Genomic DNA, 19,464 nt, shown 5'->3' on the forward strand with positions numbered 1-19,464 from the left:
AAAAATAATTCAATAAAATATTGTTATAAAATCATAAGGAACCCCTTTTAGAAGTAGAAAAAGAAAGCACCTAAAAGAACATTTTTTTTGGTTTGAGCAATCTTATCAGTTATTTAAAATCTAGTAGAAGTACTTGTGAGATGGAACCTGCCTAGAAATCTGACAACCTGAGTTTAATCCCGGGGAGTTGAAGATTACTAACTCTCTCAGCTGTTTCCCTAACCTCCATACCATTGTTTCTGTTATGTTTCCCTCATAGCTTTAAATATGGTAAGTAGTATGGAGTTTGATGTTATGTACATAATTTCTATCTCTTCAATATGATTTCAAATCTCTCAGATATAGCATGACAAATAGCAGAGTGTTAACTATAAAATAAATTACACACTTTAATCAAATATAAAATGGTTTTGATAGTAAAAAGTTTTTACTTTTCTGAAAGAAAAGGCCATTAGTTTATGACTAAGAAGGTCTATTGATATAATAGGATTAAGTATAAATATCATTGTTTATAAAAGGCAACATGATAGGCATTTACTCTTTAACATTACCTCAAGCTCTATATTGTGTCCTAACATCTTCTTTCAATGTGATAGTGAGAGTTCATATATTCTACTAAGATATCTAATGATTTAATGTTGTTGTTTCTAACGTGATCTCCACACAATTTGGACTAGAGGTCCTCTTTCTGAAGGGCAGTGAGAATAAGCAATGAGATTTAAAATAAGGAGCTCACCTCCAGGTATTCCTTTTCATTCTGTAGTATTGTAACCTCATCGCTGTCATTTCTAGCGATCCCATTTAGTCCGAAGAAACATCAACTTTCATATTTCTTAAGAAAGGCTATACTGATTTTCCCTCATGGAAATTACTAAGTAAACAGTTTACCAAAACAAACAAACAAGCAAATAAATAAATAAATAAAACCACAAAAAATCATATATGTTTTCTGAATGTTTGAAATGAAGTCTAACTGGACAGTTCTTTAAGTACATCTCAGCCATTTGAGAGTCCTCTGTTGAGAATTCTACATTTAGTTCTGTACCGTATTATTTAAATTTGATTATTTGGTTTGGTGGTATATAATTTATAATATTTATCAGATGTAGGGCTGGTCAATACCTTATCAGCTTTGTTTGTATCCTGGTAGAATCTTGGGAGTTACCTATGTATACTATTATATCATCTACAAATAACAATTCTGTAACTTCATTTTTTTCCAATTTGAATCCCCTTGATCTCTGTCAGCTTTCTAGCTAGTTTGCTCTAGCTAGAATTTTAAATACTAAATTGAAAAGATAGGGAGAAAATGGTCAGCCTTGCCATGTTCCTGATTTTAATGGAATTGTTTTAACATTTTTTTTCCATTTAATTTGATGTTAGCTATTGGCTTGTTATATATTTGTTTTATTCCTTTTTAGGTATGTGACTTGTATTCCTGACTTCCCTAAGACTTTTAACATTAAGGGGTGTTGGATTTTGTCAAAGGCTTTTTTAGAGTCTAATAAAATAATGATGTAAAAAAAAAAAAGAAATGAAGTCTATAGTTCTGAGAATGCTTTAAATAGTTACTATCCCCTCAAAGCCACTGTTCCTTTAAACCTCTCCAATGAATCTCCTCCCTCCTAACAACAAAAACATGGTGGCACAATCTGCTTTCCTTCCTCACCCTATGGAATGACTACTTTCTGAACATTGAAACAGTGAGCAGGATGCAGTCATGTCCATGAAGACAGTCTAAGTTATAAAGCACTGGATGTTGCTATAGAAGTATGTGGGCATCCCTTAACATCTCAGTACCTTGATAGCCACACATTTGAAATGACTTAGCTTTGGAAGGAAGAACTCAACATTACATTAAGAAACTTTAGAGTTGCAATGCCCATATAATGATCAACACACCATGCAGAAGAGGAGTAAGAATAGGGATTTCAGTTCTTACCATTATTCTGATGCTTATAAACAACCTAATAATTTCATACTCCTATATCAATCAGTACACATGCATGTGTGTGACTGTGTATACACATGGGAAAGGCAAAGTATCTAAATTAAAAGCCAAAATTAGCATCATTTCACAGCTATTCTTTCATGAACAATATCTCTGAATCATAGACAATTAAATTTTTCTTTATTTGTAAAAATGTCATCTATCCATATGAATAAATTATATTATCTAATAAGGCTTTAGTTACATCCAGGCTAGTGAGTTTGAGAAAAACATTAGATAACATGATTTTAAGACCGTGATTTTCATTGAATGTGATAGCCCATGATTTCAATCCCTCCATTCAGGAAACAAGAAGCAAGTAAGTCTTTCAAAAGTCAAGGCCAGTCTGGTCTATACAGCAAGTTGTAGATCAGACATGACTACAAAAGTGATAGCATGTTTCAAAAAAAAGTATTTTAAGTGGGATTGATGATAAATATATGGCATTACACAGATTTGTTAAGGATGTTGTATGTTATCCTTATAAGATTAATCAGTACAATCAAATATCCTAGTGTTGAAATGGTCAAAATGACATTTTTCTTTCTTTTTAGCCACCTTTTGTGGGACCATGCTCAATTCCACATAGCCTGTCTAAAGAAGTGAAGCTTCACACAGCCCATATGAAGAAATGAAGCCTCAGCAGCTTTCAGGCCAGCATGCAGGAACCCAAGCTAAGAAGCATGGGAAAAAAATCCCAGCTGGGAGCAGATATCCAGTCAGTTCCTGTGAACTCTTGTAGGTCAAGGTTCAGAGGGGTGCTGAGTTTAAAGCCCTGCCTGTGGGGTGTGTTAATCCTGGCCTGGTTCTCAAAAGCAATGAAGAGAGTGCAAAAAGAACTTAAGCATAGTTTCCCAAAGCCCCCATAAAAACAAAGGAACCCAGACAGAAAAGATTTTAACACATGTAATTTCTTTTCCTGCTCTTCTTTCCCTTTCTTTGGTTTTTCTTTGTGTCTTTTTAAACAGCTAAGGATTCAACTCCCTGCTTCCCATTGGTTTACCTCTGGAATTGGCCAGAGCTGTTTCTCTAGGGCTTACCTGTGTGTGGAAGGGAGGGATTTAGGGAGTGGCTGATCTGGCTACAGTCTATATCACCTTCTCCTGCGGAGGCAGGATAAGGGGCGTGGCTAGAGCTTGGTAAGGCTGTGCCACTGTGGTATCCTAAAGGCAGAGTAGGTTCCTAAATCTGAGAGTTCAGAAAGCACCTACCATTTTGTGTTACTTTCATAATCACTTTCGGGACTTCAACTAAATTCAACATGTTTGTTCTTCCAGCACTGCCTCTCTGCCCCACAATTCTCCCTTTTCCTTTTATAAGGGAGAGGTGTCATCAGAAGAGTGGCTTCCTAAATTGGAGACAGTTTGGTACTGAACTAAAACCTGATTGGTGGTGTTTTTGCAATGTTGCTCAGCTGCTTTAGAAACTCAATGAGGCAGGGTGCTAGGAGTAGCAGGGCTCTGATAGCTAGTATGGGATCAACAATGTGGAGAAGCCAAGTTATCAAGGGGTTAGAGTACCAAGGGAAAGGGCTGTGGAGGACAAAGGTCTTTGAACAAAGCAATTATCCCACGGGCTATACAAATCAACATCAGTATTAAACAATATTTGATTAATCTGGCCAGACATCATGTTTGCCTTGCTATCCCATAATTTCCCCACATTTAGCAGCGGATTGTCTTTGTCGAGAAAGTCCATATGCAGCTGGAAGATCCAAAGGCTATCCTCGGTGGGTCTCAGCGTTATCAGTAGTTCTCGGCATGTTGTCTCATGAGTCTTCAATCAGATGTCTGGAGGAAGGCAGCTTTGTTGTCCCAGGCAGGTCTGAGGAGACGGCATTTAGTCTTGTCTTGGTCTATGGAAACAATACTGCAGACAAACCTGTGGGAGCAGAGCCCTAGCAGGGCTGTGTGTTCTACAAAGGGTGGGCAGCCTGTGATGGTTTGCTAGGAAATACATCATGGTCTGTTGTTATGATCCTAGAAAATCAAGAATGCTAGAGGAATTCTGTTCTGGAATATGTCCTTTAAGTCTGTTTGGATGGCTGAGGAAGAAAATGTTATATTAACTATGTATCTAGGATAGGCAGTTACAGCTTATTTATAGAAGGAGGCTTGTTGATTAAGGATTTAGTAAAGGTTATCAGTATAGTTGGTTTGCCCTGTGGAAATAGGTTAACAAGACATAAATTTGGACATAAATCACAAATTCTAGGAAAGATAAACATTTTTATTGAATGACTTTATTTTTAAAAACAGAGATAAATGTACAGATTTTAAGCATTTATGCATAAAAGTATGCAAGTACATTTTTGACAGTACTTGATTTTTTTAAAGGTTTGATAGTGTGCATTAAAATCTTACTAGTTACAATGAGCATAAAGTACACGTAAAACAAGATGTACGAGTATTTTGGGGGGCTGAGAAGCACAAATATTGCCTTAGGTGTTCCTGTTAAAGGAAAACCTTTAAACAAAAACTAAAAATCTCTTCCTAGAAGGTTGGTGACTACTTGAGCCACTAGAGGGTATATAAGGCCAGTGGCTCTATCTGGTTCTTCCCACGTGTAGGCCTGTTTGCTGATGAAAGCATTAGAGGTGCCCTCTGTGCCTAGTAGTTTTAGTCCAGGGATCAACTGCCAGTGATTTGGGATCTCTTGTTGTCTTAAAAGTGTTCTGTCTGAGGCACCTGAATGGTTTGTTTTTAATTTTAATGATCAACTTAGGGTGGGCGCTTTCTGAGATGCTGGATATCCATAAGACTTCTAGGGGTGTATTTATCCCTCTCACTGTCAGGGCTGAAGGCTGCCCCATTTGAAGTTTAAAGGTTCCAGTGTTTTACCATCCTTATCAGATGCAGCACTACAGTGTCACTTCCAATGGAAACATTTTCTACACCTGGGACAAATTGTCTTAGGAGAATTAGGATCTGTTGTGGGGAAAGAATTTTGTGGGCATTTATTTCTCCAATGTCCTGGCTCTCCGCATTAAAGCACATTCCTTCTTGCCACAAATGCCTGAGCCACTGACATGATCTGGTGTGATATGGTTTCTATGTGTATGGTTGCCACAATCCACTTGTCATTGCGTTCCTCTCAGAGACCCTGACAAGCTAGTCTGGATTCAGAAGTCATAGCTTCCCACACAATATTTTTAAGGAAGAGGTCTCTGGCAGTGGTGTTGGCAATTTCTTTTTCTAGATTTATTTTGATTCTGAGAATAAAATCAGATAGAGGTTCTATCTAAAGTTGCCAAGTTGTTGGTTGGTAGATGGTTGGGGGTAGGGGACTAGGAGGGAATCTGACTGAGCTTTATCTGCCACCTTTTCATTTTTATAGCTTAAGTAAATATTATGACTCAAGGAAGGGGGAGGAGAGATCTTACTTGATGGATAGGTAGAGAGACAGGAGGAGCTAATAGTTTGTCACCTCCCCTGGAGTATAAGGAGGCAGGGATGGGTAGATGGATCTAAATTCTCCTATTAACTGGTTGAGGACTGTAAAATCCAAGGTGGGGTGATATGGGGATTCTAGTCTTTTGGATAATCAAACTTGGGGGACTGAAGGGATGAGTTGTTTTCAAGCTGTTTTGTTTTAGGTGATCTTATGCATTGTCAAATCACGAATAAGACCGGTATAAATTCTCAAGAAGGTAGTTTTTCCTCTTGGCCATCTCTGTTTCTAATTAAGGAAGCTACTTGGGCCTAGGAAAATGGGATATATATTGTTTCATTGGGCATAAAGGTTCTTCTATTTGAAGAACCTCTTCCCAGAACAAAGAAGCTTGGTTTTGTTGTTGTTGTTGTTGTTGTTGTTTGGCTATTTCTGTCCCATGTGATTTTAAGCAAAAAATGTTTAAAATCTGTACAGTTATCTTTGTTTTGTAAAATAAAGTTGTTAAAAAAAAGGAAAAAAGAAAAAATAAAATCAAATAAAATAAAATAATTCCTATTCTTTTTGCAAAAAAAATAAATATGGTTAGCATGCATTGAAAGCAGGTAAATATACTCACCATTGACACCAAGATCAGTTGATCCACAGTCAAAGCTGAGCTTAAGTCAGCTTTAAGAAATTCTCCAGTCTACTGCCATTCTCATTGTATACTATGCTTATTGATATTTTAATTAGCAATGTAATGAATGAACTCCCATCTTGTTAATTGGTAGATCAAAGGTAGGTTGGTTCAATGAGAACAGAATGAACATTCATGGCACTGGTACATTATATATTAAACATGCTTTAAAAGGAGAGTTATTGCTCTACAAAAGAAGTAGATAGGAGTGGTATCAGGAAGTCAGGCACCACTTTTGAGATATCTGCAGTGTGAGGCAGTTGGTCACATGACACCTACAATCAGAAAGCAAAGACAGATGAATACTCATCCCTAGACAACTTTATCCTATAATGAGATTTCATACATTAACCCAGTGCGTGTTACCATCAACATTAAAATGTGTGATTACATATCAGTTAACTTCGTATAAGCAATCCCACACAGATGGTTTCAGAGATTTGTTTCTTCAGTGTTTCTGTCCAGGAATGATTAATATTATTAATAACTTAACCTGCTTTGTCTTAAATCTCTGCTATTTTTCGTTGTGTCAACATATACTATTTTTAAAGATTTCCATCAAACATTTTAAAGGCTTATTTTTCAAGTATTTTTGTTTATTGAATTCCATTTCTACATGCTGTACTAAATTCCTTTTTGTTTTTTTTATTTGTTTTTTTATTGTTTTTTTGTTGGCTTGCCTTCATTATTTTTTTCTTGCAACTTTAATTTAAAAAAGGAGAGATACATGTACAGATCAAACTATATGAACATATTTTTGTCAGTAATTGATTTTTTAGAGGTTTGACTGTATGCATTGAAATCTTACTAGTTACCATAAGCATAAATTACATGTAGAACAGATTGTAACATGGAAACAGTCAGAGTTTTCTTGGTGTGTATAGATTAAACATAATGTTTTTTGAATAACAAAAATTGGCACAAGGCTATATTCTTAGCTCTTGAATTATTAGTGATTTCTGGGGCTAAGTGACTGCATATTATGTCTGTTCTTATGTGACTGGGTTACCTCACTCAGGATGATATTCTCTAGATGCATCCATTTTCCTAGGAATTTCATAAAGTAATTGATTCTAATAGCTGAGTAGTAATCCATTGTGTCAATATACCACAATTTTTGTATCCATTCATCTACTGAAGGGCATCTGGGTTCATTCCAGCTTCTGGCTATTATAAATGGAGAGTATTGGTATTAGGTCCTCAATAAATATCTGATAGAATTCTCCACTTAATCCATCTGGTCCTGGGCTTTCTTTTTTCAGTTGGGAGGCTTTTGATGACTGCTTTTATTTCTTTAGGTGTTATGGGATTATTTAGCTGTTTTATCTGGTCCTGATTTAACTTTGGTATCTGGTATCTGTCTAGAAATTTATCTATTTCCTCCAGATTTTCCAGTTTTGTCGAGTATAGGCTTTTGTAGTAGGATCTGATGATTTCATGAATTTTCTCAGTTTCAGTTGTTATGTCTCCACTGTCATTTCTGATTTTTTAAATTTGGATATTTTCTTTTTGCTCTCTAGTTAGTCTGGCTAAGGGTTTATCAATCTTATTGATTTTCTCAAAGAACCAGCTCCTGATTTTGCTGATTCTTTGTATGGTTCTTTTTGGTTTTACTTGGTTCATTTCTGCTCTGAGTTTGATTATTTCTTGTTACCTACTCCTGTTGGATGCATTTGCTTCTTTTTGTTTTAGAGCTTTCAACTGTGCTGTCAAGTTTTTAGTTTATGAACTCTCCATTTTCTTTTTGGAGACACTTAGTACTCTTAGTACTGCTTTTATTGCATCCCATAGGTTTGGGTATGTTTTGCTTTCATTTTCATTAAATTTTTGAAAATTCTTAATTACTTTATTTCTTCTTTGACCATGCTATTGTTGAGTAGAGTATTTTTCAGCTTCTATGTGTATATGGCCTGTTTAAGTTTTTTGTTGTTATTAAAAACTTGTCTTAGCCCATGGTGATCTGATAGGATCCTTGGGATTATTTCAATCTTCTTATATCTATTGAGGCTTGTTTTGTGACCAACTATATAGTAAATTTTGGAAAAGGGGCCTTGAGGTTCTGAGAAGAAGGTATATTCTTTTGTTTTAGGGTGAAATGTTCTGTAGATGTCTGTTAATTCCAATTGGTTCATAACCTCTGCTCATTTCAATGCGTCTTTGCTCAGTTTCTGCTTCCATGATCTGTCCATTGATGAGAGTGGGGTGTTGAGGTCTCCCACTATTGTTGTTTGTGGTGAAATGCATTTTTTTGAGCTTTAGTGGGGTTTCTTTTATGAATATGGGTGCTCTTGTATTTGCAGCATATATGTTAAGGATTGAGAATTCATCCTGATAAAATTTTCCCTGTAATGAGTAAAAAGTATCCCTTTTTATCTTTATTGATAACTTTTGGTTGAAAATCTACTTTATTAGATACTAGAATGGCTACTCTAGCTTGTTTCTTGTTGCCGTTCGCATGGAATGTTTTTTCCCCAGGTTTTTACTCTGAGATAGTGTCTGTCTCTGTCTCTGAGATGTGTTTCCTGTATGCAGCAGACTGCCGAGTCCTGTTCATCTTGTAGGCTGGTCCTAGTAATGGAGTAATGGGAATAGTGTATAGAGGAGTCTTCTTCAAGCATTGGTGGCAAAATTTACATTTCTTGTTAATGTGGTAATTACTATTGAAGCATATAATTTACTTTTATCTTTTCTGATTAAATCCAACAAAAACACCTTAAGGAGGGCAGGTTCGTTTGTCTTTCAATTTGAGGGCACGGATCCACTCTACTATATGGAAGGGAATATAGGCCTATAGTCATATTGTAAAAAGCCAAATCTTTTAAGTTTAGACTCCTTTTAGAAAACCTAACCTAAGTTTCAATTCAGGTAAACTAACTGGCTGGTACTCCCAGCCCAAGCCAATGTTAAAGGCCACAGTAGCTTTTCAATTAGATGTTTAGTAAGCATCCTGCTTGTTGCTTACTATAAGGCTCCCCCCAACTCTACCAAAACCATCCTGTGTGATGGTGACTCATTGTGGGAGGGCCTAGCTTGAATAGAATAAAGACCCTGATGTGAGTTACATCAGATTGGCTCCTGTCTGATTAACATCACAGTGCATTGACTGGGAAGTTTCCCATGTGGTAGCTCTTCCAGCTGTGGTGAGATGATTTGTGAAGAACCTGGTGGCTTGTGTTGCCATTGTAATTTTTCTAGGTTTGAGCCATGCCGAGAAGTTTGTCTGAGTGTCAGAAATTTTCTATGTGGTTTGGGAAGGCGAATGCTTGCATAGTGGCACAAAATCTTGGGATTTGTGAAGCAGCTAAGGTTTTTAAATGTTAGAAACGTTCTGTGAAGTCTGAAGGGCAGAACGAAAACTTGTGTAAAGATAAATGACTTCTGTTGCCATGGTAATTTTTCCAGGTCTGAGTAAACATTGCTGCAGTACTGAAGGTTGTGTGTGCGAGTGCCAACTTCTGGTTAGTTCCTGTTACTGCAGGCTGTATCCTTTTCTTCCAGGTCTTAGTGGTGCCACATGCGTCTTCTGTGAGCGCCACCTTCTGGTTGTTTCATGTTACTGTGGGCTGTTTTTTTTGTTTGTTTTTTGGGTTTTTTTGTTTTTTGTTTTTTGTTTGTTTGTTTTTTCTTTTTTTCTGGTTATGATTTTTGTTGGTGGCTGTGTCTGTTCACAGATTCTGAGTGGTACCACATTTGTCTTCTGTGAGTGCCACCTTCTGCTCGGTTCTTGTTACTTGTATTTTTTTTTTTCTGGTTTTTGTTTCTCGTTTTGCCATTTTCTGTTCACTGATTCTAAATGGTGCCACATATTTCTGGGAACAAGGCCTTGACTTTGTTCTGTGGCTAATTTTTAGTTAAGACAGATGTGTCTGAGAGCCATGGCAAAGGTGGGGTCAGGAGACATCCTGAGCCTCGGTTTGGGTGGATGTGACTCAGGGATTTGAGGCTTTCACCAGTCTGGGAACAAGGTCTTGAATTGTACTCCTGGCCAATCGCAGTTAGGAATAGATGTACCTGGGAGCTGTTTCTATGGTGGAGCCAAGAGATGTCCTGAATTTCTTGGCTTAGAGTAGGGGTGGACTCAGGGGAGGTGACAGACACCCACTGATCTTGTTTTATTTTCTTGTGGGTATGTGCACCACTTTCTGGTTGTTTCTTCCGTTTGCCTGAAAGAGAGAAAAGTGTTGGACTTCTGTTCTGAGTGACATAGAGAAATTCTTTCATCAGTGTCACCTTTTGACTGTTTCTTGTTTCTGCTTGATAGAAAGGGAAGACTATATTTGTGTTTTTGTGTTGTGTTTGTGTTTCTCGTTATAAGATGACTTTGAGGAAGTGACTTTGACAGATGACTTTCACTTTGATGAATGTATTAAGATGAGACAGGCCAAGTCTACCACACTCTACAAGTTCCCTACACCATAGAATAGGCCAGAAAGCTGGTTCCTGGCACCACAGGGTAGCCCACCAAGCAGCTATTGATGGTTGCTTTCCTAACTTACCCAGACTGAGATTTTAACACCACTGAAGGCAAGAAGAGGATCAAGGTCTACCATCAGGCTTTACTGGCAGATTTCAAGGTGGCCCCAAAACAAACCACAAATTTGGCCAGAGTATATGGCATTAGGCAGAGAAAAAAAATGAAAGCCCTACAGCTTGTTTAGAGAGGGTCATGGAGGAATTTTGACAATACACCCCTATAGACCCTAAGTTATGAGAAGCAAAGGCAGCAGTTGCTCTAGCTTTACTAATAAGGCAGCATCAGATATTAAGAAAAAGCTCCAAGTTTTGAGAGGTTAGAAGAAAGAAGTCTGAGGAACTTAGTTGTAGTGGAAGATAGAGTATTTAATAGAAGAGAGACTGCAAAGAAGAAGCAGATAAGAGGACAGAAGAACAGATCAAGACCTGGTAAAGATCCTGTTGGCAGCCACCATCAAACTAAAGACTGTAGGAGATGCCTAAAAGAGATAGCTTTAAAGGAGGGAGGTAAGGGGTCACCAAAGATCAAACGTTCACCCTCCTCAAGCCCATGGTATCTCTGGAAGTAAAAGGGAAATACACCAGCTTTTTGGTTGATACTTAATAAAGTTCAACATTCTATCTTGCTAAATCATAAAGATAAAGCCTCTACATCAGTTTAAAAATTACTTTACAGTGGCAACAGAAGAAAAACAAACACTTAAGACTCCTTGGAGGCCCTGAAAAAAATTTGTATTATTAAGCCTCTCATGAGAAGGTCTTATTCTGCCAACTACATATGACTTTCGTAGACCCAGGGGATACAACCTCCAGGTTAGACATGATGCCAGAAGGACATATTATGATGCTCCCCCCACACTTCTTGAATTTTCCAGGAAACTTTTCAGATGCCCTGTTTCCTGAACCTAGCCTCAATTGATGGGTCTCTGCATGACTGCTCAGATTCAGAGTGGATCACCAATGGAAAAAGCCTCATTCAGGATCAAGAGAGGTGAGCTGGGACAGTAGTGGTCTCAAACACCAAGATCATATGGGCAAAGCCACTCCTGGCAGGAATGTCAGCTCAGAAAGCTGAACTGGCAGTTTTGACTAAGGTTTTAGAGCTGAGAAAAGATAAGAGACAGAGATAGCCAATGTGCCTTTGGTACTTCTCATATCCCTAGGGCTATTAAAGGGAGTGGGGCCTTCTGCTGGGAGAAGATAGGACTAAACTTCATTTCAGAGGACAAGACAGCCCAGTGGATGACCCCTAGACATTGGGCCCCTCACGTCCTCTAGACATTGGGCCCCTCACACTAAAACAAGAGATTCTGTATTCTTTGACGAGATTGAAGATGTGATCTAGGCCAAAAACCAGTGCATGTTCTAATGTCATAAGAGATGATAGAGTACACCTGACTACGGCATAATTGTGCTAGAGAAAATGGATATACACATACTGAAAAGATCCATTGTTCTTCACACATGAGATCCCTGAAAATACAAGACTTAGTCCTTCAGTCACAATCATAAAGATATAGATACTAGATACTGGAGCACCCAATATCTAATCATATCCCCCTCTTCCCCTCTGTGTTCCATTTCCCCATCCAGTAACTGTTTTCTTCTCCCTCCCAAGTGAGATGGAGACATCTTCACTTGGCCCCTCAAGTTCGTTAACCTTTTGTGGTTCTATACACTGTATTCTGGATATTTCGTACATTTTTTGCTAATATCCACTTATTGGTTAGTACCTAACATGCATATTCATTTTGGTCTGAGTTGCCTCACTCAGGATGGTATTTTTCAGTTTCTTCTATTTGCCTGCAAAACTCAGGATGCCCTTGTTCTTAATAGCTGAGTAGTATTCCACAGTGTAAATGAACCACATTTTCTGGATCTATTCTTCTGTTATGGGATGTATTTTGAGTCTATTTACAAGAGTGGCATAATTGGGTCTTCAGGTGGATTTCTAATATTCTGAGAAATGTCCAGATTGATTTCCAAGTGGTTCTACCAGTTTGCAGTCCCACCAACAATGAGGAAGTATTCTTTTTTCTCCACATCCTTGCCAACATTTGCTGTCACTAGAGTTGTTTACCTTAGCCATTCTAATTAGTGTAAGGTGGAATCTCAGGGTTGTTTTGATTTGCATTCTCATAATTCATAAGGACTTTGAACATTTCTTTTGTTGCTTCTCAGCCATTTGAAATTCCTCTGTTGTGAATTATTATTTAGTTTATACCCCATTTTCTGGTTGGGTTGTTTGGTGTTTTGTTGGTTAGCTTATTGAGTTTCTTATATATACTTTGGATATTACCCTCTTTCAGATGTAAGATTAGTGAAGATTTTTGACAATCTGTAGGTTTCCAATTTTTTCTATTGACTATGTCCTTTGCCTTACAAAAGCTTTCCAGTTTTATGAGGTCCCATTCATCATTCTTAATCTTGAAGCATGAGCCATTGGTGTTCTATTTTTTAAAATCTCCCCCTATATTGAGTTCAAGGCTCTTTCCCACTTTTTCTTCTATTAAATACAGTGTATCTGATTTTATGTTGAGGTCCTTGATCTACTTCAACTTGAGCTTTGTACAAGGTTACACATATGGATCTATTTTTATTTCCTACATAAAGACAACCAGTTTGACTAGCAGCATTTATTAAAGATGCTTTCTTTTTTTCCATTGTAATTTTTGGCTTCTTTCTCAAAGATCAAGTAATAAAGGGTTTGGTTTTCTTTCTGAGTATTTAATTTTATTCAAATGATCAATGTGTCTATTTCTGTACCAATACCATGTACTTTTAATGACTATTGCTCTGTAGTATAGCTTCAGGTCAGGGATGGTGATTCCTCCAATAGCTCTTTTTTAATAACTGTTTCCATTATTCTGGGTTGTTTGTTGGTTTTTTTGTTTCCAGATGGATTTGAGAATGTTCTTTCAATGTCTCTGAAAAATTGTGTTGAAATTTTGATGGGGATTTTGTTGAATCTGTAGATTGCTTTTGGTAGGATGGCCATTTTTACTATGATAATTCTGCAAATCTATGAGCATGGGAGATCTCTTCATTTTCTGAGATCTTTGATTTCTTTCTTCAGAGACTTGAAATTATTGTCATACAGATCTTTTACTTGTTTGGTTAGAGTTACCCCAAGAAATTTTGTATTATTTGTGGCTATTTTGAAGAGAGTTGTTTCACTAATTCCTTTCTCAGCCTATTTATCATTAGTATAAAGAAAGGTTACTGATACTTGACTTAATTTTATATCCAGCCACTTTGCTAAAGTTCTTTGTCAGCTATAAAAGTTCTCTGGTAGAATTTTTGGGGTCACTTATGTATACTATCATGTCATCTGCAAAGAGTGATACCTTGACTTCTTTAAAATTTGTATCACTTTGACCTCCTTTTGTTTTCTAATTGTTCTAGCTAGAACTTCAACTCCTATATAGAATAAATAGAAAGAATGGGCAGTATCTCTTGTCTTTAATTTCAGTGAGATTGCTCCAAGTTTCTCTCCATTTAATTTGTTGTTGGCTGTTGATTTTCTGTATATTGTTTTTATTATGTTTATATTTCCTTGATTTCCTGTTCTCTTCAAGACTTAAATTCCAACTTAATTCTTTACATAGATAGAAAGAGCAATTCTCAACTCCATATGGAACATCAAAAAAGTCATGTAGTGAAAATAATTCTCAACAATAAAATAACTTCTGGGAGAATTATTATTCCTGACCTCAAGCTTTACTTTTACAAAGAAATAGTGATATTAAGAAACAGCAGGTTACTGGTACAGAGATAGAGAGATTTATCATTGAAATAGAACTGAAGACCCAGAAATAAACTCACATTTCTATGGACACTTGATATTTGCCAAAGAATCCAATACCATTCAGTGGGGGTGGGGGGGGGTGGGGTGGGGAGAAAACATCTTCAACAAATGATCCTGGTCTTACCAGAGGTCTGCATTCAGAAGAATGCAAATTTATTCATTTTTATCTTCTTGTACAAAGCTCAAGTCCAAGTAGATCAAGGAACCTCACATAAAACCAGACATATTATATCTAATAGAAAAGAAAGTGGGAGACAGTTCCTAGCATACCAGCACAGGCAACATTCTCTTGAATGGAATACCAATGTGGGAGACTTCAACACCCCACTCTATTCAATGGCCAGATTGTGGAGACAGGATCTGAACAGAGACACAGCAAAACTAGTAGAGGTTATTAACCAACTGTAATTAAGAGACATCTACAGGACATTTCATCCAAAAACAATATATATATATATATATATATATATATATATATATATATATATATATATATATATATATATATACTTTCTTCTCAGCACCTTAGGGCACCTTCTCCAAAACTAACCGTATAGTTGGTCACAAAACAGGCCTCAAGAGATACAAGAAGGTCAAAATTCTCCCATGCATTCTATCAGATCACCATGGACTAAGGCTTGTCTTTAAACACAACAAAACAATAAAAAGCCCACATACACATCGAAGCTGAACAATGCTCTGCTCAATGATAACATGGTCAAAAAAGAAATAAAGAAAAAATCAATTTTTTTTTTAGAATTTAATGAAATGACACCACTACATACTCAAATTTATGGGATGCAATGAAAGCAGTACTGAGAGAAAAAATGCATAACTCAGAGTACCTTCTAAATGAAACTGAGAGAGAATACATTAGCAATTTGATGATAGACTTGAAATCCCTAGAATGAAGTGCTCGACATCCTTAGTCATAATGGAAATGCAAATCAAAACAACCCTGAGTTTCCACCTCACACCAGCCAGAATTGCTAAGATCAAAAACTTAGATGACAGCATATGCTGGTGATGATGCAGAGGATAAGGAACACTCCTCCACTGTTAATGGGGTTGTAAACTGGTACAATCACTCTTGAAATCAGTCTGGCATATGCCCCAGAGATGCTCAAACATACAATAAAGACACATGCACCACAATGTTCATAGCAACCCTATTTATAATAGCCAGAAGCTGGAAAAAGCCCATATGTCCTTCAGTAGATGAATGGAAACAAAAATTGTGGTACATTTACACAACGGAGTACTACTCAGCTATCAGAAACAATAACTTTATGAAATTCCCAAGAAAATAGATGCATCTAGAGAATATTATCCTGAGTGTGGTAGCCCAGTCACAAAAGAACAGATATATTATGCAGTTGCTGATAGTTGGATACTAACCCCAGAAAGCTCTGAACACCCCAGAAATAACTCACAGGTTATAAGAAGCTAAAAAAAAAAAAAAAAAAAAAAAAAAATACACACACACAAGGCCAAAAATTAAAGCCTCTGTTCTTCTTAGGAAAAAAATAAATGTAAAGCACCCTCTCAGAGTGTGGTACACCTGGTCCTTAAATCATTAATAATTCAAGAGCTAAGATAATAGTCTTGTGGCAACTTTTGGTATTCACAGATTATTATGCTTAATCTATACCCAACAAGAAATCTGTTTCCATGTTATATTCTGTCATACATACACTTTATGTTTATGGTAACTAGTGGGATTTCAATGCATGCTATCAAACCTCTAAAAGAATTAAGTGCTGACAAAAATATTCATATAGTGTTATGCCAAGATGCCTTTAAAAATATGTATATGTATCCCTCTTTTTAAAAAAATAAATTTGTAAGGAAAAAAATGCCTAGAATAAAAAGAAGCAGATACACTCAAGAGGACTAGATGGCAGGAAATAATCGAACTCAAGGCTGAAATCAACCAAATAGAGACAACAAGAACTATACAAATAATCAACAAAACCAAAAGCTGTTTTTTTTTTTTTTTTTTTTTTTTTTTTTTTTTTTTTTTTTTTTTTTTTTTAGAAAATCCATAAGGTCAGTAAGTCCTTAGCCAGACTAACTAGAGGGCAAAGAGAAAGTATTTACAAATTAACAAAACCAGAAATGCAAGGGTAGAATTAACAATAGAAACTGAGGAAATTCAAGAAATTATCAGATCATGATACAAAAGCCGATACTCAGCAAAACTGGAAAATCTGGAGGAAATGGAAAAATTTCTAGACAGATAACAGATACCGAAGTTAAATGAGAATCAGATAAACCATCTAAACAGTCCCATAACACCTAAAGAAATAGAAACAATCATCAAAATCCTCCCAACCAAAAAACATCCTAGGTCCTGATGGGTTTAGTGGAGAATTCTATCAGACTTTTATAGAAGACCTAATACCAATACTCTCCAAAGTATTCCACAAATAGAAACAGAAGTATCACTACCCAACTTTCCCTTTGAAGCCACAATTATGCTCATACCTTAACCACACAAGACACTACAAAGAACAAGAACTTCAGATCAATGTCTCTCATGAACATCAGTGCAAAAATACTCAATAAAATTCTTACAAACTATATCCAAGAATACATGAAAACAATCATCCACAGAACCAAGTAGGCTTTATCCCAAGGATGCAGGCATGGTTCACCAAATGGAAACCCACCATATAAACAAACTCAGAGAAAAAAAATAAAACAAACAAAAAAATAGATCCTCTCACTAGATGCTGAGAAACCATTTGACAAAATTCAACACCTCATCATGATAAAAGTCTTGGAAAGAGCAGGAATCTAAGGCCCATACTTTAACATAGTAAAAGCAATATACAGCAAACCAGTAGCCAACATCAAACTAAATGGAGAGAAACTTGAAGCAAACCCATTAAAATCAAGAATTAGACAAGGATGCCCACTATCACCCTACCTATTCAATATAGTACTGGAAGTCCTGGCCAGACCAATTAGACAACAACAACAACAACAACAACAAAAAAAAAAAATCAAAGGGATTCACATAGGAAAGAAAGAAGTCAAAATATCACTATTTGCAGATGACATGATAATATACTTAAGTGACCTCGTAAATTCTACCAGAGAACTTTTACAACTAATAAACAACTTCAGCAAAGTGGCTGGCTATAAAATTAACTCAAACAAATCAATTGCCTTCCTCTATGCAATGGATAAACATGATGAGAAAGAAATTAGGAAATTCACACCCTTCATAATAGTCATGGAGTATAAAATACCTTGGGGTGACCCTAGCCAAGCAAGTGAAGGATCTGTATGACAAGAACTTCAAATTTCTGAAGAGGGAAATTGAAGTAGATCTCAGAAGATGGAAATATTTCCCATGCTCATGGATTGGCAGGATCAACATTGTAAAAATGGCCATCTTGCCAAAAGTAATCTACAGATTCCAGGCAATCCCTATCAAAATACCAACTCAATTCTTCATAGAGTTGGAAAAAGCAATTTTCAATTCATCTGGAGTAACAAAAAACCTAGAATAGCAAAGTCTATTCTTAAGAATAAATGCACTTCTGGTGGAATCACTATCCCTGATCTCAAGCTATATTACAAAGCAATTGGGATAAAAATTGCATGGTATTGATACCGAGATAGGCAGGTAAATCAATGGAAGAGAATTGAGGACCCAGAAATGAATCCACATACTTACAGTCACTTGATCTTTGACAAAGGAACTTAAAAACATTTAATGAAAAAATGACAACCTCTTCAACAAATGGTGTTGTTTCTACTGGCAGTCAGTATGCAGAAGAATGCAAACCAGTCCTTTCCTATCCCTTTCTATAAAGCTCAAGTGAAAGTAGATCAAAGATCTCCACATAAAACCAGGTACAGTGAAACTATTAGAAGAGAAAGTGGGAAAGAGCTTAGAACACTTAGGCACTGGGGGAAAATTCCTGAACAGAACACCAATGGCTTATTCTCTATGAATAAGAATTGACAAATGGGACCTCATGAAATTGCAAAGCTTCTGTAAGGCTAAGGACAGTGTGAAGAAGACAAAACAGCAGCCTACAATTGGTAAAGGATCTTTACCAATTCTACATCTGATAGAGGGCTAGTATCCAATATATAAAAAGAACTCAGAAAGCTAGACTTCAGAAAATTAAACAATCCTAGTTTTAAAAAAATGGGGTATAGAGCTAAACAAAAAATTCTCAGCTGAGGTTCTTCCAGTAGCTGAGAAGCACCTAAACAAATACACAAAATTCCTAATCATCAGGGAAATGCAAATCAAAACAACCCTGGGAATCCACCTCACAACTGTTAGAATGGCTAAGATCAAAAACTCAGGTGACAGCAGGTACTGGCTAGGATGTGGAGAAAGAGGAACATACCTCCACTTTTGGTAAGGTTTTAAGCTGGTACAACCACTCTGGAAATCAAAGTGGTGGTTCCTCAGAAAACTAAACATAGTACTACCTGAAAACCCAGCTTTTCCACTACTGAGTATATACCCCAAAGATGCTCCAACATATAACAAGGACACATGCTCCACCATGCTTATAGCAGTCTTATTTATAGTAGCCAGAAGCTTGAAAGAATTTAGATGTCCATCGACAGATGAGTGGTTACAGAAAATGTGGTATATTTACACAATGGAGTACTACTCAGGATTAGAAACAATGGCTTCATGAAATTTGTAGGCAAATGAACTAGAGACTATCATCCTGAGTGAGGTAACCCAGTCACAAAAGAACACACATGGTATGCACTCACTGAAAATCAGATACTAGTTCCAGAAAGCTCTGAATACCCAACATGCAAAGGACAATTCACAGACATTATAATGTTCAAAAAGAAGAAAGGCCAAAATGGAGATGCCTCAGTCCTTCTTAGAAAAGAGAACATAACTCTAATGGAACAAAGGTCAAAGCAGGGAGCAGGGATTAATGAAAAGATCACTCAGAAGCTAACTCACTTGGGGATCCACTACATATGTAGTCACTAAATCCAAGCACTATAACTGATCCCAAAAAGTACTTACTGACAGGAACCACACAAAGATGCCCCCTCGGGGACTAGGCTAGAGTCATACAGATACAGCTGAGCATGCTTGCAACTAACCATTGGTCTGAACTCAGG

This window comes from Micromys minutus (genome assembly GCF_963924665.1).
Source record: "Micromys minutus genome assembly, chromosome: 2".
Classification (NCBI taxonomy): Eukaryota; Metazoa; Chordata; class Mammalia; order Rodentia; family Muridae; genus Micromys; species Micromys minutus.